Source organism: Mus musculus, chromosome 7 (assembly GCF_000001635.26).
Source record: "Mus musculus strain C57BL/6J chromosome 7, GRCm38.p6 C57BL/6J".
Classification (NCBI taxonomy): Eukaryota; Metazoa; Chordata; class Mammalia; order Rodentia; family Muridae; genus Mus; species Mus musculus.
This window is the reverse complement of record NC_000073.6, coordinates 34,613,503-34,629,342: the sequence shown is the minus strand read 5'-3', so window position 1 is coordinate 34,629,342 and position 15,840 is coordinate 34,613,503.

Here is a 15,840-nt window from a genome sequence, read left to right as displayed (position 1 = left end):
GTGTCATTGTAGGCATGGGCTTTAACACCCTCACCCTTCCTAGACTGTCTGGAAGTCAGTCTTCTACTAACAGCCTTCAAATGAAGATGTAGAACTCTCAGCTCCTCTTGCACCACACCTGCCTGGAAGCTGCCATGCCCCCACCTTGATGATAATGGACTGAACCTGTAAACTTGTAAGCCAGCCCCAATTAAATGTTGTCCTTATAAGAGTTGCCTTGAGACTGGGTAGTGGTGGCACACGCCTTTAATCCCAGCACTTGGGAGGCAGAGGCAAGCAGATTTCAGAGTTCGAGGCCAGTCTGGTCTACAGAGTGAGTTCCAGGATAGCCAGGGCTACACAGAGAAACCCTGTCTCGAAAAACCAAAAAAAAAAAAAAAAAAAAAAAAAAAAAAAAAAAAAGTTGCCTTGGTCATGGTGTCTGTTCACAGCATTAAAACCTGAACTAAGACATATAGTTTTTGTATTTACATAATTTCCTCCCTCTCCCACTCCCATATTATCCCCCAATTCAAAATCAAGACCTATTTCATTTTATGTGCATGGATGTTCTTCCAGGGTTTATGGATGTGTATTATGTGGGTGCATATCTGCATGGAGACCAGAAGGGAACGATGGATCCCCTGGGACTAGAGTTATACAGATTTGTTAGCCAAAATGTGGGTTCTGGGCCTTGAGCCTAAGTCCTCGGGAAGAGCAGGCAGCGCTCTTGACTACCAAGCCATCTCTCATTAGGACTCTTATGCCCTCACCTTTAATCATAATTGTTACACTCACACACACACACACAACACAGTGCCGCTGTTCTGTGTTGCTCATGCGCACAAGTGCTTAGGGCTAACCACCGGGGCCTGTATAACCTCCTGGGCTCATCCTTAGAGAAAACCCATTCTTTCTCCCTTTCTCTGCAGGTTTTCTGTAGCTCCTCGTCTAGGACATGTCCCCTATCTCCATTGGCGTGCTGACTGGTGTTGCCTTTACACAGGTCTAGTTTAAGGCGGCCATGTCGTGGATATTTCATGGGTGCAGCTTCTCTGTCATGCCTAGAAGACACTGTCTCAAAGCATCTTGGTCGTCTGGCTCTTCTCTTTTTCTTTGATTTCCCTTGAGCCTTGGGTGTAGGGTTTTGCTGCAGACACATCAACCGGACCTAGGCACCGTATATACGTAAATACATTTTCAGTTTTATTTATAAAAGTCAAAAGGGGGGGGTGATGAGGGACTGTTCACTCTTCATGGATATTTAGTGTCTACATCAGCCAGGCAGCCACAGGTCCAGTGACTAGAAGAGATCCTACTGGAGGCTAGGAACTGAGCCATCTGGATGGCACGAATGGCCAGCTCCTTTGGTCCATACACCGACTTCAGCCTCTTCCCACCCACAAGGAAAGAGCATGTAATAGTCTCATTTGGCTGGGCACGGGGAGGTACCCCTGCAATCCCAGAATTCAAGAGGTGGGAACAGCTAGCCCAGGCTACAGAGGGAGTCTAAGGCTAGCCTAGACTACAGAGGGAGTTGGAGACCAGTCTGAGCTACACAGTAAGACCCTGTCTCAAAATCAAACAAAGTTAAAGTCAGGAAAAAAAAAAAAAGTCCTATTTACTCAAGAAACAGTTACAAGAAGGAGCAGTGAGATGGCTCAGCAGATAAAGGTGCTCGCATTTCATTCTGACAACCTAAGTTCAATCCCCAGGACCCATCTAGTATGAGAAGAGAACCAACTCCTGCAAGTTGCCCCCTGACTTCTATACGTACTCTGTGGGGTGTGTACAAACTCATGCACCTACCCACCCCACACAAAATACTTGTCATCTTAAAAAGGCCACACCAAGCAACAGAACCTGTTATTTTTGCAAAGGCCAGTCAGTATATTGGTGTCCCATGTTGCCTGTGACAGACTGCCCTAAGCCCTGTGGCACAAAACAATGTTATCTTTCTTCTTCTTCTTCTTCTTCTTCTTCTTCTTCTTCTTCTTCCTCCTCCTCCTCTTCTTGTTCTCGAGGCCGGAGTATGAAATGGAACTCACAAGCCTGTGAACCATGCTCTCTCTTGGTGAGCTTAGGGTAGAAGCCTTTCTTTTCTTTCTAGCGTCTGGAGGCAGCCTGCATTCCTTGGCTTGTGGTTTCTCTCTCCAGCCTCAAAGCCAGCAGCCTGGCATCCTTAAATCTCTCCGACTCTCTCTTTTCCAAACTCGTGTCACTACCCTGGCTCCATCCAGATAATCCAAGCTAACCTCCCTACTTTATGGTCAAGTGATCAACCTTAATTCTATTTGGAAACTTGATTGTTCTGTATCACATAGCCCTTCCTATACACAGATACCTGAGTTGAGGATCTGTGGATGTTTTGGAGTGTTCTTGTGTCTACCACAGGTGAGTAGTAACTTTATTCAAGAAATCACAGTTGAGGGCTGGGGATGTAGTTGAGTGCTTGCAAGGTTCTAGGTACCAACCTAACATCACAAAATAATGACAGTGATGATAATGATGGCCGAGGATATAGCTCAGTGGTAGAGCGTTTGCCTAGTAGATGAAAGGCCCCGGGGTCCATTCCCAGCATTGAAAAGACAAAAAGAAGAAAAGGATAGCAAGGAAACCTTCTGAGATTTATTTTTATTTATTTGTCATACATTTATTTATTAGTTATTATAATATTTTAATCATATAATGTTATATTATTGTGATGGTTTATATATGCTTGGCCCAGAGAGTGGCACTATTTGGAGGTGTGGCCTTTTTGGAGTATGTGTGGCCTTGTTGGAGTAGCTGTATCATTGTGGGCGTGGGCTTTAAGACCCTACTCCTAGCTTCCTGGAAGCCAGTCTTCCACTAGCAGCCTTCAGATGAAGATGTTGAACCCTCAGCTCTGCCTGCACCATGCCTGCCTGGATGCTGTCATGCTCCTGTGTTGATGATAATGGGGACTGAACCTCTGAACCTGTAAGCCAGCCCCAGTTAAATGTTTTCCTTATAGGAGCTGCCTTGATCATGGCTTCTAGTCACAGCAGTAAAACCCTAACTAAGACAATTACTAATATAATAAATCTATTGTTATATATTTATATTATTACTTGTTATATGTTTATTGTCATATATTTAATTGTGTCTGTGTGTATCACGTGTGTGCAGATTTCCACAGAGACCAGAAGAAAGCCTGGATCCTCCAGAGCTGGAGTTATAGGAGTTACAGTGTGAGCCCACTGACATGGGTGCTGTAAGAGGGGTATGCATCTTAAATGTGGACTTATTCCTCCACCCCCAGTGGAAATGTTAAGGGGCTGGAGAGATGGCTCAACAAGGAGCACAGACCTCACTTGGAAAGGACCAGAGTTCGGTTCCTAGGATCCACATACCCACCTACAACTCTATAGATCCAATGTCCTCTTTTGACCTCTCTGGATGCCCACATGAATGTGGTGCACATAGGCACACTTGAGTACACATAAATGTTAAGACAGATAAATACATAAATCTTCTTAAAAGGACAGAATCTTTGTTGTTCATATGCTAAGTTCCAAGTACTCATGGAAGTGATCTTAGGATACAACAGTGCATGGGAACAAAAGAAACCCATGCAAACACCTCAACCTTATAGCATCGGTACCTTGTGAGAGGAGAGGGGAGAGAGGAATTAAACAACAACAACAAAAAGGCAAACAAGCCAGAGGCTGCTGGGGGTGAACATAAAGCGGGAAGGTGGATGAGTGTGTGCTTTTTGCTATCTGGTGTGCGTTGCTGTCCGTGGGGGTTAGGGGAATCGCTATCATTCACCCTTGCTTCCTGCCTCGTGCCTGAAGGCTGACGGTACAAACAGGGTAAAGGACTTCCTCACCCTCCGGCTCCTTGCTTCCTTGCCTTCTGGCTTCTCCTTGGCTGTAGCAGTCGGGACGCACACTTGGGAGACTGGAGGGTGGAAGGCAGTGAGGTCAGCATCTTTCATCCATCCTCCAAAGGCCTCAGCTTCAGCAGGAGGCTCTTCCGTAGGGCTGGTTCTGGGAATGTCTCTTCTCCCACTATGGGCTATGTACCAGACCTGCGGGCTCCTGCATCTCTCTGGTTGCCCTGTGCTCTTGTAAATAGTGTGTGTGTGTGTGTGTGTGTGTGTGTGTGTGGTGTCATACACATGCATTTGTGTTCATGGTCAAGTGTATAAGTGCTGGCATGCGTGTAGCGCTCCGCACACAGCCACATATATATTGGTCTTTGCTTTCCATCTTGCTTGAGACATGGTCTCTTCGGTGTTCACTGCTTTGTCTCCAGGCTGCCTGGCCCTCTAGCTTCCAGGGATTCTCCTGTGTCTACCTTCTGTTTTGCCATAGGCATGCTCAGAATGCAGACACATGCTACCATGCTGAGCTTTAAGTAGGAATTCGAACTCAGTGCATAGCAAGCACTTTACCCGCTAAGCTATTTCCCCAGCTTATAAATAGTACCTTATTAAAGTGTCTTTAGATTTCCTTTTTGAAAGGCAACATGTTCCTTTTACCAAGGCCTTTACTGAAATGGGGACATTTAAATAAAGATCCCCAAAAGTAGAGGCTGGGCTTTGGTTACACTTTGTGTCCCTGTGACCAAAATACTTGGGAGAACAACTTGAAGAAAGAAGGGTTTGGGGGCGTTCATGGTTTCCAAGGGTTTGGTTTATGCTCACTCAGCCCTGTGTGTTTAGATGGAACATCACAGAAAGGAAAAGACCTTAACCATGGGGCAGGGGAGGGAGCAAAAGCCCCAGAGAATCATGGTCAACCAGTGTGGCATTAGGTAGGGTAGAAAGGCCTAGATATCTTCTTGCCTCTTGCATTTGTCAGTGGGAGGCACATTCTCAGTGTCCCTCGGATGCTCCCAGTGGGGACTCACGTTCCAGTTACCTGTGTGGTACCTCACTTAAACACGCCTTGTGTTGACTTCCTTCCTTTCTTCCCTGTTGTGTTGTCCCTACATACACCCAGGAAGCATTCCAAATTTGCACTCAAAGGCTTAACATTGGCTTCTGTAGAGTCCCAGTCTCAGATATCACTTTGAGCAGCTGCTGAGGGTCCGGCAGAGGGGTGATGTAGTGAAAGGACCAAGGGAGAGATGGGGGCACAGCTGGATGCCACAATGAAGGCCCAGAGGAGAGCTGAAGGTGGCTTGGTGTAGAGTGGAGGCTGTGGAGATAGAAGAGGAGGTTACTGTCAACATATGTACTCTGAAGAAAGAAGCTAACATATGGGGCTGGAGAGATGGCTCAGTAGTTAAGAGCATTAGCTGCTCTTCCAGGGGTCCTGAGTTCAATTCCCAGCAACCACATGGCAGCTCACACCTGTTTGTAAAGTTCCAGTGCATCTGACTCCCTCACTCAGATATATGTGCAAGCAATGCATATAACATTTAAAAATTATTTTAAAATTCTTCTTTTTAAAAAAGTAGCCAATATCTTCTCCCTGTCCAGATGTGAGATGTGAGGACCATGCATGTCTCTGGTGACTTCAAGCTTTCCTGCTGTAAGCAAAGCAAGAGCAGAGTTGCCTTTTGCTGGGATGAGAATGAGAGAGTGAGGTAGGGAGGTCTGGTGGCTCAGCTGGGAGCTGTTGGGTTGAGATGCCTGTTAAGACACGGGAATAGAAAAGTCAGGGGTGAAGGGATGAAGTGTATACCCAGGGAGAAGGCCAGGAGACAAGGTGGACTGTCATTGACAGATCAGTGATATTTCAAGCCAAGACTGATGAAGTCATCAAAGGAATGAATGCAGGAGGAGAGGAGAGGAGAGGAGAGGAGAGGAGAGGAGAGGAGAGGAGGGGAGGAGAGGGGAGGGGAGGGGAGGGGAGGGGAGGACATGGGAGAGGAGAGGAGGAGAAGAGAGGAGAGGACATGGGAGAGGAGAGGAGGAGAAGAGAGGAGAGGACATGGGAGGGGAGAGGAGGAGAAGAGAGGAGAGGACATGGGAGGGGAGAGGAGGAGAAGAGAGGAGAGGAGAGAGGAGGGGAGGGGAGGGGAGGACATGGGAGAGGAGAGGAGGAGAAGAGAGGAGAGGACATGGGAGGGGAGAGGAGGAGAAGAGAGGAGAGGACATGGGAGGGGAGAGGAGGAGAAGAGAGGAGAGGACATGGGAGGGGAGAGGAGGAGAAGAGAGGAGAGGACATGGGAGGGGAGAGGAGGAGAAGAGAGGAGAGGACATGGGAGGGGAGAGGAGGTTAGGAGAGGAGAGAGGAGGGCATGGGAGGGGAGGAGAGAAGAGGAGAGAAGAGAATATTAGCTCAGAGCTTTCAGTATTGAGAAGTCAGGGCCTCAAGGGCTGAGATTGGCGCTCAGTGGGTAAATTCTTGAGCAGAAGGCATGATGCCCTGATTCCATCCCAAGCATCACATAAAACTAGATATGGTGACATAAACTTGGGACCCCAGCACCCAGGAGGCAAAGGCAGGAGAGTTGGACATTCAAGATCATCCTCTGCTTCATATGAGCCCATGGAAGGCCAGGACTCCTAGGAGAGGTTGTCTCAGAAATAAATAAGTAAGTAAAATAGCTAGCAAGTAAAGGCCAGAGGGGCATGAAATGCTCCCGAGAAAAGCCAGTGAGGTAGGGGAACACAGGGAGAGAAGGCAGGAAAGACCCGGAGAGAAACAGAGCAATTAGCATTGGATTAAAGCATGTGCCATCACTCTAGCTGGTTTCGGGTTTTTTGTTTGTTGATAGGCTCTTGCTATGTACCCCAGGCTGCCTTTTGTTGGTGGAGGTATTTTGAGGTGACAGGGTCTCATTCTATAGCCAAAGCAGACCTAGAACTCAATGCATATCCCAGACAGGTCTCTCCTCCTGCCTCAGTTTCCTCAGTGCTAGGATGACAGCCATGAGCCACCATACCCAGCTGTGCTACTGATGTCTGTGGCTGGATGTGGTTTGCCCAGCTGTGCTACTGATGTCTACAGCTGGATGTGGCTTAACTATGGCCCCTCCCAAGGGCTCATGCAAGGCTTGCTTCGTGGGCTGGCAGTCCTGGGGTAGATGGAATCCTTAAGAGATGGTGACTAGTGGGTGAGTCCAGGGTCACAATGGTGTGTTCTGGGAGGAAGTTAGGTAGGATCATGAGATCCTGGTGTCAGAAGAGGGTTGCCACAAAAGGAGCATCACTTGGGCCCCACACTGACCCAGCCTACACCCTGTAGTGCATCCCCAAATGGGAGCTAAATAGACCCTGTTGTCTTCATAAGTAGCCTGTGTCAGGTATTCCGTTACAGTGTGGGAAGCAGACTAATGCAGCCATGATCTCTGTGGATGAAGAGACTGAGATGCTGTGGTGCTGGGCTTGTCCTCCAGGAGGTTATTCCCCTTCTCTTTGTGATTCATAAAGGCTAGGTGGGTGGCTGGCTGCCTGGAAGCTATGAAAAGACCCTGCTCGTAATTTCCTATCTGTTCACTTATCTGTAGATACTCTGTTCTTTCAGTCACTTATATTCCCTTCCTACTTATTCATGTCCATTCCCTCCAATGGGGAATGAGCTGTTGTCTGCACGATCTATTTGTTTGTTTGTTTAATGTATATGAGTACACTGTAGCTGTCCTCAAACACACCAGAAGAGGACATCAGATCCCATTACAGATGGTTGTGAGCCACCATGTGGGTGCTGGGAATTGAACTCAGGACCTCTGGAAGAGCAATCAGTGCTCTTAACCGCTGAGCCATCTCTCCAGCCCTGCACGATTTATTTTGAAACGTCACTTGCCCCTTTACTCTTAGCTAATCATGCCCTTTTTCAATTAAAAACTTTTTAAAAAGAGGTCTTAAGCTAGGTGGTAGTGGTGGTGCACGCCTTTAATCCCAGCACTAGGGAGGCAGAGGCAGACAGATCTGTGAGTTCAAGGCCAGCCTGTCTACATATCTAATTTCAGTACAGTCAAGGCTACACGGTTTGTCTTAAAAATAAAACAACAAGAGGTCTTAGGTACCTTAGGCTAGCCTTGAACCCACTATGTAGCTGAAGATGACCTTGAACTCCTGATTTTCTGGCCACCACCTCTGCAGCTATCACACCTGGCTTTGCTTTGACATCCTTTGGTCATGCTATACTCTGTTTTTTTGTTGTTGTTGTTTTTTTAAGATTTATTTATTTTTACTTATGTGTCTATGTATGTAAATGCACATGCATACCATTGTCAGAGATGGGGTTGGGTCCCTGGAGCTGGAGTTACAGGTGACCATGAGCTGCCTGATGCGTGTGCTGGAAACCACACTTGGGTCCTCGGTAGCAGTAAGTGGCACAGAGCCTTCTTCCAGCCTCCCCACCAATTCTGACAGCACCATAAACCTTGCTACACAGCACTTCTCTCTTAGTTTGTATTGTCTCCACCGGCCTCAGAAGCTGCCCCACCTCGGATGAACTTTCATCTGCTTTGCTGGAGAACACTATTTAGGCACCCAGAGACACGTGTGTGGCTATCAGGGTGTCAGTCCCCTGTGGGAATATCCCAAGATGCGTACACACATACGCTTGTGATTTTGTACATATTTACTTCTACATATGTTTATAGAAAACGATGGACTGAACTAGTGCTTCTAATTCTAAACAGACACCTCATAGCACAGTCCAGGATCCTTCCTTTCTGGTTGTATCTCAGCAACCTGTGGGAAACATGACTCCTGAATCCTTAAAATAGCCCCCTGCTGCCCTTCTAAAATTCTCGGCCACCTTCCTCACCCTGCTTGGCTCTGGCAAAGACTCAGCAGCCAGTGCCCTGGGTAATAGCTTCCCTCAACCCCACCGCTGTTATCCAACCTCCTGCTGACTTGCTTTCCAGGTCCCTCTACTCTGAACCAACCCCAGCTGTGCCCTCCCCCTCCCACCACCACTCAGCACAGTAAACAAGTCTGCACTCAAGTGTCAGGAGGGAGAGTGTCCTCTGAGAGAACAGTGAGCATAAATTGGACCTGGGTTGGCATCAGTCTACTCCAGAAGCTGAAGCAGGGGGTGAACTGCAGACTCAAGTACTGCCTGGCCTATATAGAGTTAGTTCAAGGCCAGCCTGGGCAACCAAGTTGCAAAATAAAAAGTGGAAAGAAGTCTGGGGAGCTAATTTACCAGTAGAGCCCCTGCCTAGAATCCCCCAATGAGGAGCTGGGGGCGTGGCTCAGTGGTAGAGCCCCTGCCTAGAATCCCCCAATGAGGAGCTGGGGGTGTGGCTCAGTGGTAGAGCCCCTGCCTAGAATCCCCCAGTGAGGGGCTGGGGGTGTAGATTAGTGGAAAACTACCTGTCTAGAATCCCCCAGCAAGGGGCTGGTGGTGTGGCTCAGAGAAGAGCAGTGAAGTTCTGGGAGAGTTGGCTCAGCAGTACAGCTTCTGCCTAAAATGTATAGAACCCTGGGTTTGAAACCCCAGCACCACCATAAGGAGATGCAGAGGGGCCGGAAGCAGAGGGCTCTGATGGTTTCAGAAAATAAAAATCACAAAGGGCTGGGCGCTTGGCTCCATTGGTGAAGTGCTTGCTGTGCCCGCACGAAGATCTGAGTTTGGACTCCCAGTATCAAAGAAGTCAGATGCAGCAGCATGCATGTGACCTAGTAATGACAGGGGACCAGATACAAAGGGATCTCTGAGGCTTGGTGGCCAGTCAGTACAGTCAGTCAGCCAGCTCCAGGCTCAGTGAAAGACCCCATCTCAAAAAATAAGCTGGAGAGTTATTGGAGAAGATACCAGGTATTGACTTCTGGTCTCCATGTCTCCCCACTACCCCTACCCTACCGGGAGCACGCACACATCCAAACAAGTAAAAGAAGAAACAAACAAGCCAGGCGATGGTGGTGCACACCTTTAATCCCAGAACTTGGGAGGCAGAGGCAGGTGGATCTCTATGAGTCAAGGCCAACCTGGTTTACATAGCAAGTTCCAGGTCAGCCAGAACTACCCAAAGAAAACCCTATCTTGAAAAAACCAGAGGGATGTTTGGGGGCAGAGAACATAGATACATAAGAAAACTCATTTTATACAGTGAATGTTCACTAAGAGAAAGAGAGGGTTGATTTAATCCCAGCACTTGGGAGGCAGAGGCAGGTGGATTTCTGAGTTCGAGGCCAGCCTGGTCTACAGAGTGAGTTCCAGGACAGCCAGGGTTACACAGAGAAACCCTGTCTCAGAAAAAAAAAAAAAAAAAAAAAAAACGAAACAAAACAAAAAAAGACAATGGAAGCAAGGCTTGTTTCTCCAGGACAGGGATGTGCTCTGAGACCGCCCCCTCCCCGAACACTGTGGGGCACATTTACAGGACCTAGGGAGCAAAGCTGATGTAGAGCAAGATTCTGGCCCACCGCACTGCTCCTAGGCTGCAAACACACACAGCTGTCCCTGAGCTGACTAAAATATCCCAAATATGCGTAGGCTGCATTAGGCATCATGATAGCTCCTGGGTCATTAGGCGGCAGGGATTGTGGGCTCCACTATAACCATACAGGACCACGGTAGTATAAATGCTGTGTTGCTGGCTAGGGTATTTTAAAGCAGAGCCTGACTGTATTTACTAACATAATGGACAAGCCCAGAGACCACGGAGCAGGCTGCTCACACGACTTCTCTGGACAGAGCTTCTCTGGGGCTCTGCCCCTTTTTCTGCCAGTTCTCAGCTCACTTTCTCAGGTGTCTTTTTCTCTCAGATACTCCAAAGACTATCTTGGTACCCGCTCAGCTGACATGCTTTCTAGCTCCCTACACAAGACTGTGCTTGCGACACTACAGAAGATAGCCATGGCTGGCAAGAGCCTCCGTCTTGTCAGCTTGCCGGCTTTCCAGAGAAATCTTTTTCTTTGACCCAACAACTTATTCTCAAGTCATTGCCTGTTAAAATGAGTTCACGGTCATTTAAATAGGAAGTTAGACTCCATGTAGAAATATCAGGATCATTAAAAATGAACAGAGCTGGGCTAGAGAGACGGCTCAGTGGTTAAGAAAGTGTGCTGCTCTTCAGAGGACCAGAGTTCAGTTCCTGGCACCCATGTCTGGTGACTCAGCGCTGCCTCTAATTTCAGCTCCAGGGGACTTGATATCCTCTTCTGGCCTCTGTGGACACCCACATGCAGGTGCAGACACCCCCACACAGTCACATACACATAAAATTAACCCGGGGGGGTGGGGAAGAAGAAGAAAATAACAGATCCTTCCATCTCAGCTTCACCCTGGGCCGAGGAGGGGAACCTCTATGCCCACAATGATCTCACATAAGCAGTGGCTGAGACTGGGTGAGAGTAACTAATCTTTGTAGTTAACAAAAACCCTCTGAGTGCATTGCATGGTGCGATGTGAGAGAATAAAGGAAAATTTAAATTCTGAAGAAGCAGAAAAGGAGCAAAACGCCAAGGGCGGCAGAGCGGTTGTCTCAGGGTGGAGGCAGAAGCAGTTCTATCTGGAGCTGCAGGCAGAGGTCAACATCTGTCTGATGTAACTCATGCGGCCTTGGGTGGCCCATGGTGAGGACCTAGAACTAAGATCTTTGCATGAACCGGGATCCTAGCAAGTCTGTCCACTCTTGTGAAGAGGAATTCTAAAACTGAGAAGACTGCTTAGGGGAGCGACTGGGATCCCTGGTCTCTGACTGGGAGCATGCTGGTGAGTGCTGATGAGAGGGCAAGAGCACAGCCACCTGTATGCACACACACATACCCCTGTATGCAATACACCCCTGTATGCACACACATACACACATACACACACCTGTATGCACACATACCTGTCTGAGCCCCCACTCACATTTGTATGAATGCCTGTGAGCACATGTGCGCACGCGCACGCACACACACACACACACACACACACACACACACACACACACACACGTGTGGGGACACACCCATAACAGAGTATACAGGTTGCATTTCCATGTGGGACAGGGTGGGGTGTAAAACTCAGTTGAAAATAGACTTCTAGTAGTGAAATGTGCATGCACAAAAAGACAAGGACAGTGAAACACACCTGCTGTCCTGGGTATTTAGAAGGCTGAGGCAGGAGGATAGCTAGGAGCCCAGAAAATGCAGAAGGAAGCAAAGGGGGATGTTTTCCCAAGAAATATCAGGTCAGCTCATTCTGGAATTGATGACAAATTTCCACTCACAATTCAACCACTCTCAGCAACCTAAGAACAGAACAAACACAGAGAGTCACAAGGAGATGGCTGGAAGACAATGGACAGTAAGGAGATGTGAAAGCAGTTACCTTTTCAAAATTGAGGTAAGGTGAGTTTATTGTCCAAATGCCATAACCCAGTGTGTCCCAAATCATTTACTTATTTTATTTTATTGAGATAGGGTTTTTCTGTGCAGCTCTGGCTGTCCTAGCACTCTCTATGTAGATTAAAGGGGTGAACCACCACACTATTCAACTACTTAAAAAATGGTTTATAAGCTGGACGATGGTGGTGCACACCTTTAATCCCGGCACTCAAGAGACAGAGGCAGGCAGATCTCTGGGTTCAGGATCAGCCTGGTCTACATAGAGAGTTCCAGGACAGTTAGGGCTATACAGAGAAACCCTGTCTTTAAAAATAATAAATGATGTATTTATTTTTATATTTATGTGCACTGGTATTTTGCCCATGTGTATGTCCGTAGAAGGGTGTTAGATCCTCTGGAACTGGAATTGCAGACAGTTGTGAGCTGCCTTGTGGGTGTTGGAAATTTATCCCAGCTGTTCTAGAAAAGCAGCCAGTGCTGTTAACCACTGAGCTATCTCTCCAGCCCCACAAATCATTTTCAAGTGAGTCTTTAAACTAGTCAGTTGATGAGGCTGGAGAGGTGGCTCAGTGGTTAAGAGCATTGCTGCTCTTGGGAAGAACCTAAGTTTGATTTTTTTGCACCCATACTGGATGGCTCACAACCACCACTAACTCCAACTCCAGGGGATCTGGCTCCCTCTTCTGGCCAATGCCAGGACCTTCACTCATATACACATATACAAGAAGCATGAACATATACATAATTAAAATAAATCTCTAAACTGTTCTGGTTATTGTTTTTTATTTTTATTCCTCTAACGATGGATCCCGGGACCACTTACATGCTAAGGAAGTGCTCTGCTACTGAGATGTGACCCCAAAAGTCATTTTTTTTCTTAGTCACTCAACAGGGAAAAGAAAAGGCAGCTGACTATAGCACGCCACCGTCCTAGACACTATAATAACCATATTTTAAAGACACGTTATGTAATAGGGACTATAGAGACACAGGTTAATGCTGAAATGGCAGGGATAATGTAATCAAGAGGAATAAGGACTGTTCAGTAGTTCAGAGTGTTGCCAAGCTTATGGAAGACCCAAGTTTGATAGCCAACACCCATGCTGGGTGACTCTAAATTATCTGTAACTCCAGCTCTAGGGGATATAACACCCTCAAACTTCCCAATACACATGCAAACACACACACACACACATGCATACACTCACACACAAACAAATTAAAAAGAAAAACACAATCTTTAAACTCTGTTTGAAGGAGGAAAGGTTAGTATTGCTGGGTATAGAATTTCCAGGAATTCTGCACCTCAGGAAATAGTAAAAGAAGAAAAAGGATAGAAAGAAATGGTAAAGGAATCAAGTAGAGTCCATGAATGTGCTTCCTTCCTTCTTTGTGGTTCCTGTCAAAGAAATATGAACCTTAGCCGGGCGTGGTGGTGCACGCCTTTAATCCCAGCACTTGGGAGGCAGAGGCAGGTGGATTTCTGAGTTCGAGGCTAGCTTGGTCTACAGAGTGAGTTCCAGGACAGCCAGGGCTACACAGAGAAACCCTGTTTCGAAAAAAAAAAAAAAAGAAATATGAACCTTGAGATGTTGAGATGGGGAGAGGAGGTTCTTCAGGCTGAGGGATGTAAAATAAATTGAAACTCATATCAACACAAAGAAGAATGGAGAGGTGGGAATGGTAAGGAGGTGGGTGATTATAAACACTTTCTTTCTCTCATTTGTTGTTTGATTGTTTTGGGACAGGGTCTTGGAATCTTCCTGCCTCAGCTTCCTGTGATGGGGAAGCAGGGGTCAGAAAGACACAGCAACACTTTCTGTTGGTAGAATTGTGTGGAGAGGCTATTCACATTTGGACAAACCAGGAAGCCAAGGGAACCAGGGCCTGATGGAGCCTTCAAAGGCCCCCCCCCCCCCAGTGATTTACTTTTGCCAGTCAGTCCCCACCCTACCTTCTAAAGACCTCACAACCTTCAAAACCAACACGAACCAACCAAGAGTTCAAAACCTGGGCTTGTGAAAAATGTTTAAGATTCAATCCAGGGCTGGAGAGATGGCTCAGTGGTTAAGAGTGTCGACTGCTCTTCCGAAGGTCATGAGTTCAAATCCTAGCAACCACATGATGCCTCACAACCATCTGTAATGAGATCTGATGCCCTCTTCTGGGGTTTCTGAAGACAGCTACAGTGTACTTACATATAATAAATAGATAAATCTTAAAAAGAATTCAATCCAAATTCATTCATGCACACACATCCATGCATATGCAGCACATGTGTAGTTGGTTCTCTTTATCTACTGGTTCTACATACATACCTTCAACCTACCCCACATCAGAAATATTTGTGAAAAGCTGTACGGACTTTTTTTCTGATCTTTTCCCTGTAATCAGTGCAGTGAACCAGCCATGAGCAAGGCATTGTGTTAGTGACAGAAGTTATTTAGAGACGGTTTAAAGCTTTTGGGAACGTATGGGTACTTTACATGCAAATATTATACCATTGCATATGAAGAACTTGAGCATCCTCAGATTTCAGCATCCACAGGGGTTCCGGGAACAAATCCCCCATGGATAATGTAGGACAACTGTGTGTATACTGGAGGAAAGAAAGAGGAGGAAGAGAAATGGGCCTTGGGGGCTTGAGAGGAGGGGAAGAGAGGAAGAGGGGGAGGGGAGGACTGGGAAGGAGAGAAGAGGAAGATCTAAAAAGGTTGTTTAAGGCTCAGAAAGGCAAGTGTGCTGCAGTACCCTAAGAAGTCCACCAAAGCTCTCTGGAAGCTTGAAGCTTTGGAGAACTCCCTGTGCCTTCCCAGCCCTAGGGCGTCCCCACAGATACCCCTCCCCAGCTCCCCATCAGCCAGGCGGATACCGCGGATACCCTCCCCAGCTCCCTATCAGCCAGGCATCTCTTTGGAATATGTGGGCTGCAGGTGGCCAGAGCCTCAGCAGTGGAAAAAAACCTAGGAACAGGCACTGCACTCCTATGCCACCTGAGCATTGCAGATTCACCGGGCCTCCAGCCATTTCCTTCCCCCTGCCATCCAGCTTACTTAGGCTCCACACAGTCCCTTTGAGGGACAGATTTCTTTAAAAATACCAACTCAGATTTTTAAAAACAGCAGCAGCAAATCCCAATCTAAATGACCCAATTGAATAATCCAACTTCCTAACTCTTCACCTGTGTGAGTGGTTTATAGATGGATGCTTTTTCCCTTCAAAAGAGAAAAAAGAAGGTTTCGTCTCCATTCACACACAGCCTGACCCCAGTCATCACCAACTGGTTCAGGAGCTCAACCGGCTATGGTTTTACAGGTGTGTATTCTGATCTTCCACTTAGAGTGGCTTTTAGGGGGAAAAAAACGGATGGATTTGAAGGCTGCCACTAACCAGTCCCCTTTTGGTTGCTGGTTTTCTGAGGGGAAGCCAAGGAGCCTCAACTGAGCTGTCAGTGGTGCACACTGGCAATTCCAGCCTTCAGATGACCTTCTAGAGTAGGAGTTAAAAGATGGTTGTTAGCAGGGCTGGTGAGATGGCTCAGTGGGTAAGAGCACCCCACTGCTCTTCCAAAGGTCCTGAGTTCAAATCCCAGCAACCATATGGTGGCTCACAATCATCCTTAACGAGATCTCTTATGGAGGGAGGGGCTC